A 13,423-nucleotide genomic window follows, 5' to 3' on the forward strand; every position below is an offset into this window, starting at 1 on the left:
ATTATCGTCGATAATTTAACGCCAACTATGACCTCGATAACAGTTTTTCGATAACCTGTCGATAACGATAAACAGTGCGTTATATTATCGTTATCGTAATCGCGCCCTCGATAATTTATCGAAAATTATCGAGTTAACTGTTGTATGTTAGGAAGTTAGGAGTTCAGCTTTTCGGCTATTAAATGTTCCCATCTGTGTGTATGACTAAGTTATGAACCATAGATGTGTTATCGTGCTCCTACAACATCTTGCGACAAATGAAACTTCAAATCATAATCTACAGGAAATTGATGCGTATGAAAATCTGATACATTTCAACATATTACAGCCCAGAAGAAAAATCGTTTGTTCAATCCTGTTCATCGAGAAATGGAATTCCCAATAGAATCATTGGACGAGTTCCAGATGAAAGAGAAATTCCCATTACAATCTCTGAAGTAATAGGGTCTGGGACTATTTGGGCAGGAGCACCTATTTTGGGCACTTGCTTCTACAACTCAGTCAATTTTGAACCGTTTGACTTGATGAGACACGATCAGATAGGCAGTATCTAGCCATGTTCAAAAATTCAAATCAATCGGTTCAAAATAGACTGTGTTATAGCAGCAAGTGCCCAACATAGGTGCTCCTGCCCAAAGGTGCCACACCCTATACGGAAAAGTTCCTGGTGGAACTTCCGATAAAATGCGAGGAATTATTGATAGAGTCTATTGTAAGTTTTGCTATCTAATCTCTAGCGAAGTACCTGAAGGAATCCCTGAAGGAATTCCCCTTGGAATTCCCGCGGCAATTTCGGTCATGTTTCTGGTTGAATCATGACAGTTTCTCGATGGACACACAATGGAGTAGTAGCAAGGAATTCCTAATGGAGTTCCTGGATGATTATCGATGGAATGACTCGAAATGGCCGATGGAATCCCTGCTTGAATTTATTTATCAGACTTTGCGATGCGAAACACAAGTTCCATCGAGGTACTGAATCGTATTGAATCTATGTAAGTTGTCAAAGATTTTCAACCAAGATTGCTTTGATCAAAATTCTTGCAGTTAACTCCAATTAACTGGCGTTGAATTATCGAACGCCGATAAACCTTGCGATACTTTATCATCATCGCAGTGAGCGATAACGTTAAACACAACTATCGTTATCGACGATAACGATAATTTATCGATTAACAACCTTGCTCCAGAGATGTTGGAGGGGATCATTGGAGGACTTTTTCCGCGTCATGATCCTAGTCCTTGGCCTCCTTTCGTAGGACAGCCGGGGACTGGGACTGGCGATGAGGAGAGGGTCACCGATGTGGAACTTGCGGGGATAGCTAAGTCCCTTAGCGTAGGTAAGGCCCCAGGTCCGGACGGAGTTCCGAACCTGGCCTTAAAAGTAGCTATTGCAGAGGCTCCCGAGATGTTCAGGTCTGCTATGCAGAAATGCCTGGACGAGGGAGTTTTCCCAGAAGCTTGGAAGAGACAGAGCCTGGTACTATTGCCAAAGGCGGGGAAACCACCCGGAGACCCGTCGGCATATAGACCAATATGCTTGATTGACACGGCGGGGAAGGTGCTCGAAAAGATCATCCTCAATAGAATGTTGAGGTTCACCGAGGGCGAAAATGGTCTTTCGAGTAACCAGTACGGCTTCCGGAAGGGGAGGTCCACCGTAGACGCTATCTTGTCGGTTACAAAAACCGCCGAGAAAGCACTCGAGATTAAGAGGAGGGGAATTCGCTTTTGCGCGATAGTGACTCTGGATGTAAGGAATACGTAAAATAGCGCCAGCTGGGCTGCTATTGCCGATGCGCTCTTGCGTCTGGGGATACCGAAGTACCTGTACAAGATTCTCGGAAGTTACTTTCAGAATCGTGTACTAGTCTACGACACGGAGGTGGGTCGGAAGTGCTTTCACATAACCTCAGTAGTCCCGCAAGGTTCCATCCTGGGTCCGGTGTTATGGAATGTCATGTACGACGAGGTGTTGAGGTTAGAGTATCCAGTGGGAGTGGTGATTGTCGGATTTGCCGACGACATTACGCTCGAAGTCTACGGTGAAACGATCGAGGAGGTAAAGTTGACTACCAACCACTCGATCAAGGTTGTGGAGGAGTGGATGCGGTCCAGGAAACTGGAGCTGGCTCACCACAAGACAGAGGTGACGGTTGTTAACAACATGCAGTCGGCGCAGCAGACGGAGATCAGTGTAGGAGAGTGCACTATCCTGTCAAAGCGCTCTGTCAAACACTTGGGCGTGATGATCGACGATAAGTTTACCTTCGGTAGCCACGTCGGTTATGCCTGTAAAAGAGCCTCCACAGCTATTGCGACACTGTCCCGGATGATGTCCAATAGCTCTGTGGTGTACGCCAGTAAGCGCAAGCTTCTGGCTAGTGTTGCTACGTCCATACTTAGGTGTGGTGGTCCGGCGTGGAGCACCGCGTTAAGTACTAAATGCTACCGACGGAAGCTGGAAAGTACTTACAGGCTTATGTGCCTGCGGGTTGCAAGCGCGTACCATACCGTGTCACACGACGCTCTCTGCGTCATTACTGGTATGGTGCCTATCAGCATTCTTATCAGTGAGGACATGGAGTGCTTCGAAATGCGCGGCACAAGAAGCATACGCAGGACTGCCAGGATGGCCTCTATGGTCAAATGGCAGCGCGCGTGGGACAGTTCCACCAAAGGAAGGTGGACCCATAGGTTGATACCGAGGGTAGATAGTTGGATTAATAGGCGCCATGGGGAAGTTACATTCCACCTGACACAGGTCCTTACAGGTCATGGTTGCTTCCGACAGTATCTACACCGTTTCGGGCATGCGGATTCTCCCCAATGCCCAGTGTGCAACGGTTTAGAGGAAACGGCGGAACACGTTTTGTTTGTGTGCCCGCGTTTTCGCACAATGCGTGACCGCATGCTTACCACATGCGGGAAGGACACAACTCAGGACAATTTGGTCCAAAGGATGTGTATGGATGAGTTTGGCTAGAACGCCGTTTCAACGGATATCACCCATATCGTCTGGGAGCTACAGAGGAGGAGGCGCGTGGACTCGGAGAATGGCTAGTTCAGATGCAGTACAAGAGGTGGTCCAGGGGTTCGGAGTTTGCTTTGTAGGTCATACCGGTGCCATGCGGTCGAGACCGACCTTAACAGCGATTAAGTGGCCGCGGAGAGGAAGTCCCGGTAGTGGTGCTGTCGTGGCGTCGGTCTATCGGGTTGAATTCGAGCCCGTGGTTGGAAAGGGGACCCCGGCAAGGGTCGAGGCAGGTGGAGACCCTGCTGTCAGCAACCTTCTGGTGCTGCTGATAGGGTAGTGATACCCTTGCCTTCAGCAGGTTAGACCGGGTTGCCCGTGGGCATCAGTTCTTGATGTCTGCCAAGCAGTTGGGCGCGGGCGGGGTTGACCCTGCCCGCCTTCCGAGGACAGAGGGAGTGGTGAGGACCACTCGGGAAACTGGCTAAGCGCCAGCATGCTACCGTGATGGACTCTCCAAAGCGAGTCATCGAAGTTCGTTGCTGCAGGCTACGCAGCTAGCCTTAAGGGTGCGATTTGCACTAGCCCCTCGCTGAAGCAATGCCTTCTTAGTGGTTCCAGAGAAACGAAGGGTTTGGCGACCTTAGGAATGTGTTTTAGTGGGTCGAAAAGAGAGTAGTCCTGGCTTTTACTACTGTTGTACAAGACGGCCTTAACCTCACACTACCCTAACCTTCATGTTGGGGTGTTTATTGAGCAGATTTTTCCCCCTATGGTTTAGAAGGAAAAAAAGGCCTTAGTCTGACCGGTAAGGTTAGTCAATTGCCAGTTCAAATTGCGACAATCGTAGTGCAACCGCTACACAGTAGACGTGTTTTCACAAGACAAATTGCTGGATTAATTCTTAGAGAAATCTATCGAGAAATGTCTGAAGGAATCTCAAGAGAAATACCTAGTGAATTCCCTATACAAATATCTTGGTAAAGCAACTTTGGGAGCAACCCCAGCAAGGATTATTCTAGAGGAAATCCTGAAGGAATACCGGCAAAAATTTATGACGGCATTCTTGGAGGAATGCCTAGAGGAGTCCTTCGATTAAATTCTGGTAGAACTCCTGCAGCAATCTTAATAGCAGATCGTTATTCATCTTCTTATTTTTTGTTCAACAAAAAACAGATATTCTAACATTGCTCACTGGTTTCTGAGGGAAATAATTTATTACTCATTTTTCTTGGCAAGACGTCCCAACTGTCACGATGCTTGTTTTTTAGCTTTTTGTTTTTAAGCGCTAATTACAGATACCTCTTTTTGCCAATTGATAATTCAGCCTTCGTGTATCTTGTGTTAGGCACGATTCAGCGTCGTTGTAATCCAATAATGAGTTTTTAGAAAACTAGATAAATGAAGAAACCCCTCTTTCCGAAAATAAATAGACTACAAGCGGGGCTCCAGCGCGCGATCATCAATCATCGATTTCTTCGAACTACCTATGTAGGCAACAAGTCTTCGTGCGTTTGAACACACGCACTCCTCGCCGAAGGAAGGAAGAACCAGAGCAGCAAAACCACGACGGGACGCCACCACCACCGCGCTGCAACACAGCTTGTATCTTCCATCCATATAACCTACCTATTCAGGGTCACGATCCTCACGCAAAAACAAACCAAGAAACAGAAAAAAAAACTGGAAACAAGAAAAATGCGCACGGGCGAAACCTCATTAGAATTTAGATGAATTCCTTCAAAAATTAATTACGAACTAATTTCCAGCCCGATGAGCAACAAACAACCAACGGACAAATGGGAGTCCCGGGGCTCTGGTGTCGGTGGGACGATGGAATGGGGAAAGATCGAAGAGGAAAAAAACATAAAATTAGATGAGATGAGAAGATTTTGACGTGACAGTCAGTGCCTGGAATGGGATGGGAGTAAACAACGGGGAGGAGCTGGGTGTGATGAGAATGAGTCTCTTCAAGCTCCATAAAAGTTCGATGTTAACAACGTATCAGTCGTTAAAAATTAAAACTGTCGTCCGGTGCGGGTGTGGTTTTGTTGTGAGTGTTTGTGGCGTTTTCGAAGGAACCTAGAAAAGCTGAGACTGTTCTAGCGGAAGTTGTATGTTCCAGACTTCGCTCAACGCCCAAGACTCGTAGTCCTCTATATGGCAACCTGAAGGATAAGTGACATATACCTGGTACAATGAAGCTTCTAGATCGATCATGAATAGTACCCGCTATAGTCAACACTTATTAGACATAATACCTTATTATTTTTTGGTTAAATGATGGATCTAATAACCTCTTCCATAGTCCATAATTTTCGATTCGCATGCCTAATTTTAGTGCATCCTAGCAAGTTTGATTCTTAGTAAAAGTACCTTGGATTGGTCCATAATACATTAAAACATCTTCGGTTTTGTTCTAGACCTGCTCGACGTCCCCACTGCACTAAGACCAAGTCCACTCGTGAGCTTAACACTACACACGCAACAGCACGTCGTTAACGATTTTTAATTTCGTTATCCACCCATTTTCGCACCGGTTGTTCGTTTCCATGTGAGTAAAATAATGATCGGTCGCCTTTCCGCACCGGTGGTCTCTATTCTATCCGTACCATCGTTTTTTTGCACTTCCGTAAATCATCGCAATATTTTGTTTATTTCTATGGTGTTATTGCAAATCTTATTCAGTATAATAATCTGTGCTCATATTTTGAAAGAAGGGGTTTTGGATAAGACTGAAAACTGTTAGTAAAAATTAAACTCTAATAAATAATTCCCTTGGAGATTTGTACCAGTTTTGGTGCGTTTCAAGATATCATTTTCTCAATAATGTATGATTGTATTTAATCCCGGAATTCAAACAATCTTTTTTAAATTATATGTTTGTTGCTTACTGTATGACTAGTTGGTTGAATTTTTATCTTAAATAATATCCATTTCTTCGATATCCATGTTGCCTTTCTCGCAAGAAATTTATCTGAATTTGAGATTTTGAGCATCTTTTTTAATAATTAGGTTTATTGAATAATTACATCCCTTGCATTTCCAACACATTTATTACGTAGTTGTCTCCTTTACAACTTCGCGTAGATCAAAATTCTTGAATCCTGGTCATAGTAGAAGCTGTCTTCTAACAGTCTGCGATAAGTTTGCGCAACCTTTTTTCATAAACGTGTATTTTAACATTAGCTAATTCTATACTCAGTCACAACCTTTTAGTTACAAAGCATCAATCGGAAATCTTAATATATATTGCGATATTTTATATACTGATATATGAATATTTTTTTGGAAGCAGATTCTATGCGCTTGAAGTAGACTGCGTATTTGTGAAAGTACATAATGAGCCCACTCTCTTTTTTGGCACTTCATACAACATTTGTTGTATTTTAACATCCAACACTTGCTTTTTCTATAACGAGGAACCTACAATATGGCAGTCCTGCACACCGCCCATTTTAATTGATGCAACTTGGCAGCTCGACTTCAGTTTTTTAGGTTTTCATCGGTATGATTAAAGTTTGTTTTTACAAAAAAAAAAAATAACTAATGTTTTTATGATATCTGAATTGAGTTAGGTACAGTCAAAGCATCTTTGAAAAATCATAACTACTCTTATCTAATCTTATACATACGCAGCCAGTACGCGGAATCACCCTGGAAAGCAATCGTGTTACTTTTCTTGTCAATATTGATGCTTGCAGCATATCATAGATATGACACATACATCAAAGCGGCCAGGTCTATTGCGTTGTATTTACGCGCAAAGTGTTCTTCGAAATACTTGGAGTACAGAATATTTTCTTTCGGCAAGGTACTTCTCGAATTTACAGGGGAGGAAGGATGCGTATACCAAACGATCCAGATTACATGTTGAATATGTTTTAAATATATAAGAATGTGCATAATAGAGCTTTGAATAAAAAATGTGTAATATTGGAAAAATCTCCCCTATTGTTGGGTTGTTTGATCTAAATAATGTCGAACCTCCTATTCTGTATGATCGATGTTATTCACATGGGGTTATCGCAGATTTTTTTTTCTGCTTTACCCTATTGTTTCTACAAGGGTGAAGTTACTCATTTCGCACACTTTCTTCCTAATGTCTCGTTTGTTTAATTTATATTTTCAAATTTATATTTAATAAACCACCCACTGACGACCACTTTAAAAAAAAAAGCAATCAAACCAAAACTCCTTTGCCTTTTTCGAAATATACACGACAAAACGAAACGCGAGGCACAGCTCTTTCAAAACGGGGGATCTCAGCCCGGAAAGTGGAGAAAGAAAACCTTGTGGTCACTTATTACCGTCAAATGGTATCTTTTCGGGTTAGAAAATACGCACATCTTCTTACCGGAATCTGCGACGGATGACGATAATTTTGGAACTTGTCGGAACGAACTTCGCGAGTTATTTATTTGGACATTTTTCTAAATGTGCGAAACCAAACTTTACTTGCAGCGTAGAAACCCAGGCTCAAGCATGTACGTGTTAAAAAAGCAAAACTCACTGAATCACTATACATTTCAAATATAAGTTTCGAAACGATCGGCCGAAACAAAAACTAAAAGTGCGATTATGAACAATCGTAACTATTTTAAAAGAAAATCAATACATTTTCGATATGCAAGATCCTAAAATTGGCGAAGAAGGGCAAACTTTATTCAAAACATACTTAAGCAAAGCTTGTCAATTTTAACCTATTATTTTTCTGCGTTTGTATTGTCACTCTATCACAATTGTATGACAGACAATTTTTTGTGTTATTCGTGTAACGATCTATTATATTATTTGGTTGAAAATTTCAAAGCAAGTAAAAATAAAAATTTTGAATATTGGATGCAAACTAAAATAAATTTCTACCTATACAAAACAAGAAAATCATTCTCTAGAAACTATATACCGGGCAACAAATCCATACTCATGTTCTTTCGTCTCCTCTTTACGCTACCCAGAGAGCTAAACGCGAGAGAGCGCGGTTCGTTTCTTTGTTCTGGGCTCTACTTACCGTTAAAACGCTTGATTGAGCCCATGAGTGGGCTTGGTCTAAGGGGATTCAGGTGGCCAAAAATCGAAAATTGACTTTGTTTAATTTGAGATTATGATTCGGTAGTTGGAAGTAGACCACTTGGACCAGTAAACCCTAGAATATTAGTTTGCTATATATGCTTATCGAGATATTGGCAGTAGAATTAGACCATTGGCAATTTTTGGTAAAATGCATGAAAAGTTCATCTTCGGCTTAAATGAAAAATGTTGAACTTTTAAAGTAGTTTCTAGAAGTTTACTTATAAACCTTTCAAATGGCATTTCACACCTAGAGAAGTTGATTGTAAAACTATTAAATGATGCCACTTTAAATCAGTCAAAATTTTCCCATACAAACCGATCCACACAAAAAAAGTTTCGCAAAGTTTCGCTTCGGGAATACTTCTATGTTTTTGTTTAGGTTTCCTGGGAGACATTGAATTCAGATTTGGCTGCTACTTGCTGCTATTCTTCAATTCCATTCAAGTTGTCGGCGATGATTGAAATATTGCAATATAAAATCACCCTATTGGCCATTAAATACCTCTGAGGAAACATTTGGCCGTCATGGACGATTTTCTCGGTAGATCAATCATAGTGGAGTCTAAATCTGTTCTCGGATCTCTTAGCGAAGCGTGTTTTTACGAATTGGAATACATTTTGTAGATTGGATCAGAAATTCCTAAACGCCTCAAAGGACTTGCCCGAACATTTCTCAAAATAATTGCCAAGAAAAAATTTCAAAGAACGATTTGCCTTAGGAATTTCTTAATCAGTATTCAGAACAATAGCTGACACAGTTTTCAAAGGGATTGCTAAAGAAGTTTAACAAAAACATGCTGTTTGAAGATGTCGTGTTGAAACAACCTGTTGAACATGTTTTTCATACAGTTATGCCTTAAACCTACGAATAGGAGCAAAACATTATAAAATTGACGCGAAAATATTTTTGACCACCTCTTTGTATGAAGCCGCCCCATAGTGCACTGGGACTTGGCCTGCCTCGCTTCAACTTAGTGTCCTTTTGAGCACTTCCACAGTTATTAATTGAAGGGCTTTCTTTTCCTGCCATTACATGAATTTGTATATTGTGAGGCAAGTACAATGATACACTATGCCCAGGGAGTCGAAAAAAAAATCCAACTGGAACAGAATCGAACCCGCCGTCTCCGGATTGGCGATCCATAGCCTTAACCACTAGGCTAACTGGAGACCCCTCTGGACCTGCTTCATACGATCTAGATCAGTTTAATCTTTCGGTATGGCTCTCTATTGTCATGGTTATGGATCCTATTCCGCAGACAAACACTAACAAATTTTCCATCGACCACAGTTTTAACGATCATTTAAAATTTCCGCAGTTGTTACTTTCACAACCAGAGGCACGCGCATCGTTTTTGTTCGCGTTTGACGTTTCACACTAGCGCCTGCTGTTGACGATATTGCAAAGCTCAGTGCATCGCGCAATATAGTCACCAGCTAGTGCTAGTGTAACTGAGCGATATTTTTTTAAGGAATTTGTGTTACGCCTGTTGTCTGTGTCTAATCCTAGAGCGTTGGAGTCTTAAGCAAAGCTTGGCTTGTTGCTGTAAGGAAGTCAGTAAGTCAGTGACGAAAAAGGCCTGTCTGTTCGAAGATAAGTCGAAAATAAGGAATTTGCTCGTCCTTTTCTAGTTTTTTTTGTTAAAATATATATTGTTTAGTTTCTTTTCTGCAAAAATGGAGTTGTATTGTTTTTTAACTAGTGATTCAAATTAAGCAAAGGGCAGAAAATGGGCTGGTATTACAATGTAATGTCTTTGGTTTTGGTCTAAATCCGCTGTAACTGATCTAGATCTGTTTATTTTTTCGATATGAAATTCACGTATTGTCAGTATGCTTTGTATTGGTCTGTACTACATTCTAAAATTCTTCGATTTTCCATTCTGGAGGATCGGATGCCTCGGAGAAGTACCTGGAAATGTTTTATATCATAATTGTATGCTTAAATTTTGATTTTGATCAGCCATAACTGATCTAGATTAGTTTCAGTTTTCTAAATTCATATCAAGTGTACTGAATGTCCATCCTAGAGCATTTTAGTCTTCGGCAAAGTACTTTATTGGAAAATGCAATATTTTTTTGTTTTCAGTTTTGGTGTAGTTTTGCTGTAAATGATCTAGGTATGATTCTCTAGAAAATGTATCCTAGAGGGTTGAAGTCTTCGAGTATTTTGAATGTTTTGGTACAACACTCTTGCATCTTAGATTTTGAGATAAATCGGCTGCGATTGATCTAGATCAGTTGTTTATATCTATATGACTTTCTTCAGAATTGTTGAAAACTCCAACCCCCTATAATGCATATTTTGATACTACAGAACCATGTCAAAAAAATAAACTGATCTAGATCAGGTGAAGCACGTCTTCACCAAAATCGAAAAGGTTAGGAATACGATTCTCGATATTTACGACAAACAATTTTTTTGTCATACTTTTATTTTTTATTTAAATAAATAAATAAATAGTTTATTTTATTTATTTATCAGGCGTTGTTGAAAGGTACAAGCAGATAATACACTCAATGAAAAAAAATATTCTGTTTAAAGGGTTCGGAAAGTCGGTACAAGAGTTCCTGAGATACTTCGTTGAGAACTTCTCAGGTAATAACCTTAGTTTTAGGTAATACTTCTGATAATACCTTCTAAATTTCCATCGGCTTTGGCATTGTAAATTCCTGAAATTTTTTCAACTCGCAAGAGAACATCTAATGAAATTCCAATGTTATAACAGATGGAATTTTGAAAGTTACTATCAATGGAAATATTAATTAACAAAAATTACCAGTGAAATTCAGAAATGGATTGACTATGGAATTTTCAAAGTATCTATCAAATGATTTTCGAAAGGAATTATCAAAAAAAAAATACCATTACGATTGCACATTAATTTTTGAAGGGATTACCAGTGAAACTCTGACTGAAACTGCTGAAATAATTAAATATGCCTTAGAAGTTGCGTTATAATTTCCAAAAGTAATTTCCTGAAAAATTTCCAAAAGAAATGCCGTTAAATAATAATCTCAATCGATTCCGAAAATAATTGCCGAAAAAGTTTCCAAAAGAGTTGTCACAAAAAATCATAGGAATTACCGAAGAATAAAATAAATGTCTCTCTGGAATTGTGGTATCAATTTCAATAGAAATTGCTGACAGCATTTTCAATGGAATTACTGAAAAAATTCTGCCAAAGACAATTCCAAAGACATTACCAGAAACATTCGCAGTAAATTTTCCGAATTAATTTCCAATCGGAATGTGTTAAAAATTCCCAATCAACTCCCGTAGGAATTGACGAAGAAGTTCTCAGAAGAGTATCGAAGAATTTCCTAATGAAATTAACAAAGACTTTTCCAGAGGAAATACCAAGGAATTTTCAAAGGACTTGCCCAAGCATTTCTCAAAATAATTGCCAAGAAAAAACTTCAAAGAACGGTTTGCCTTAGGAATTTCTTAATCAGTTTTCAGAACAATAGCTGACACAGTTTTCAAAGGGATTGCCAAAGAAATTTAACAAAAACTAGTGCTAAAAGAATCCAGAAAGAAATTGCTCGAGGAAGAACATCAAAGGGGTTGTCGAAGGAATTTTAGAAATAATTGGCGAGAGATTCCCAAAAAAAAAAATTGAGGTATGTCCAAATGGCTCTATGGATCTCCAAAGAAGTTACTTTAAGAAGGCGAACCAACTACAGAGAACATATATAACTCTAAGTAACACAATCGCCTTGTTAAGAGCGGAGTTCGATTTTAATTATTCTTTATTTGTAAAAGCCTTTATTCTGCTGAGCTACTTTTCCACATTACGTATCCTACATAATGGTACAAACCGTAAGATGGGCAACAAATAACTAAGCTTTTCGCTCTTGGAATAGTTACGCCACATAGTGAGCAAAATAACTGAATTTATTCCTTTGTGAAGGCTTTTGTTTTTCTGAACCACTTGCCGAAGACAGTGTCCTTCTAAGTGCTTTTGAACGCAAGAGAGATACGACGCTTCTATCAAACTGACAGCTCATGAGAACATGCATCAACTAGTAATGGAATTTCACGCTAAATCATATTGAAATGCTGAACGTTGATGAACTAATAAGGGACTGTTCATAAACCACGTAGACCAAAATTTGGTCATCTCACACCACCCCCCTCCCCCCTCGTAGACTTTTGTCCATACAAAATTTTTAAAATTTGTATGGAGCGTAGACTTTGGCCAGACCCCTCCCCTCCCCCAAAAAAGTCTAGGAAGTTTATGAAAGTAGGTTGATCATTTGGCTAGTGTGGCAAAATTGAGTGAATTAGTTACACACTTAAAATGCCGCAGCCAGATAGCTGCATCGTGAATTTAAGAGTGTTACAAAAAGAATTAGTGAGTTGCTGAGTAAGAATCCATAAATTAGTGAATTGATGTGTTGATCGGTATTTGAGATCTGTTTCGTGAGAGTAAGTGTTCTAGTTCGCGGGTTAGTAAATTATTGGGGGAGTACATGAGAGTGAGTGAGTGCGTTTCTGAGTGATGTAAGCAGTTTATAAATAAATGAGTTAGTGAGTTGATGAGTAAATGGTGTAGTGAGTTAGTAGCGGTTTGATTAAGTGATTAGTGAGTTGATAAGTGAGTGAGCAGATGAGCAAGATGAGCTGTTGAACTAACGCGTGAGTGAGCGAGCTTATGAGTTTGTTAGTGAATTAGTGAGGGAGTGGGTCTGATGGTGTATGTATCATTAGGGGCTGTCCATAAACCACGTGGTCATTTTTTTGGGACTTCTCAACCACCCCCCCCCCGTGGTCATTAGTCCATACAAAATTTTTTTTTCGTCCATACAAAATGGTCATTGGCCGAACCCCCCCCCCCCTCATGACCACGTGGTTTATGGACAGCCCCTTAAATTAGTGAGTCAGTGAGTAGGAGAGTGAGTTAATGAGTGATGTAGTAAGTTATCAAGGAAAAAATGATTGAATGAGTGAATGAATGAGTGGAAGTGTGCCTGAACAAGTGAGCCAATAAGTAAATCAGTAATTAAGCGTGTGAGTGCCTGCTTAATACCTACCTATTTACACATCCATTCTCGTATTTATTAGGTCACTTACTTATTACTTACTTATTATCAACAGTAAAGCCGCTGGAGCAGATCAAGTAGCAAGCGAGCTTCTAAAATACGGTGGAGAAGCTCTAGTGAGAGCACTGCACTGGATCATGATCAAGATTTGGGAGGAGGAAGTATTACCGGAGGAATGAATGGAAGGTATCGTGTGTCCCATCTAAAAAAAAGGTGACAAATTGTATTTCAAGAACTATCGCGCGACCACACTACTGAGCGCTGCCTGTAAGATACTCTTTCAAATTTTATGCCGCCGTCAATCACCGATTGCAATAGAGTTCGTGGTGC

This window comes from Aedes albopictus, chromosome 1 (genome assembly GCF_035046485.1).
Source record: "Aedes albopictus strain Foshan chromosome 1, AalbF5, whole genome shotgun sequence".
NCBI classification, from domain to species: Eukaryota; Metazoa; Arthropoda; class Insecta; order Diptera; family Culicidae; genus Aedes; species Aedes albopictus.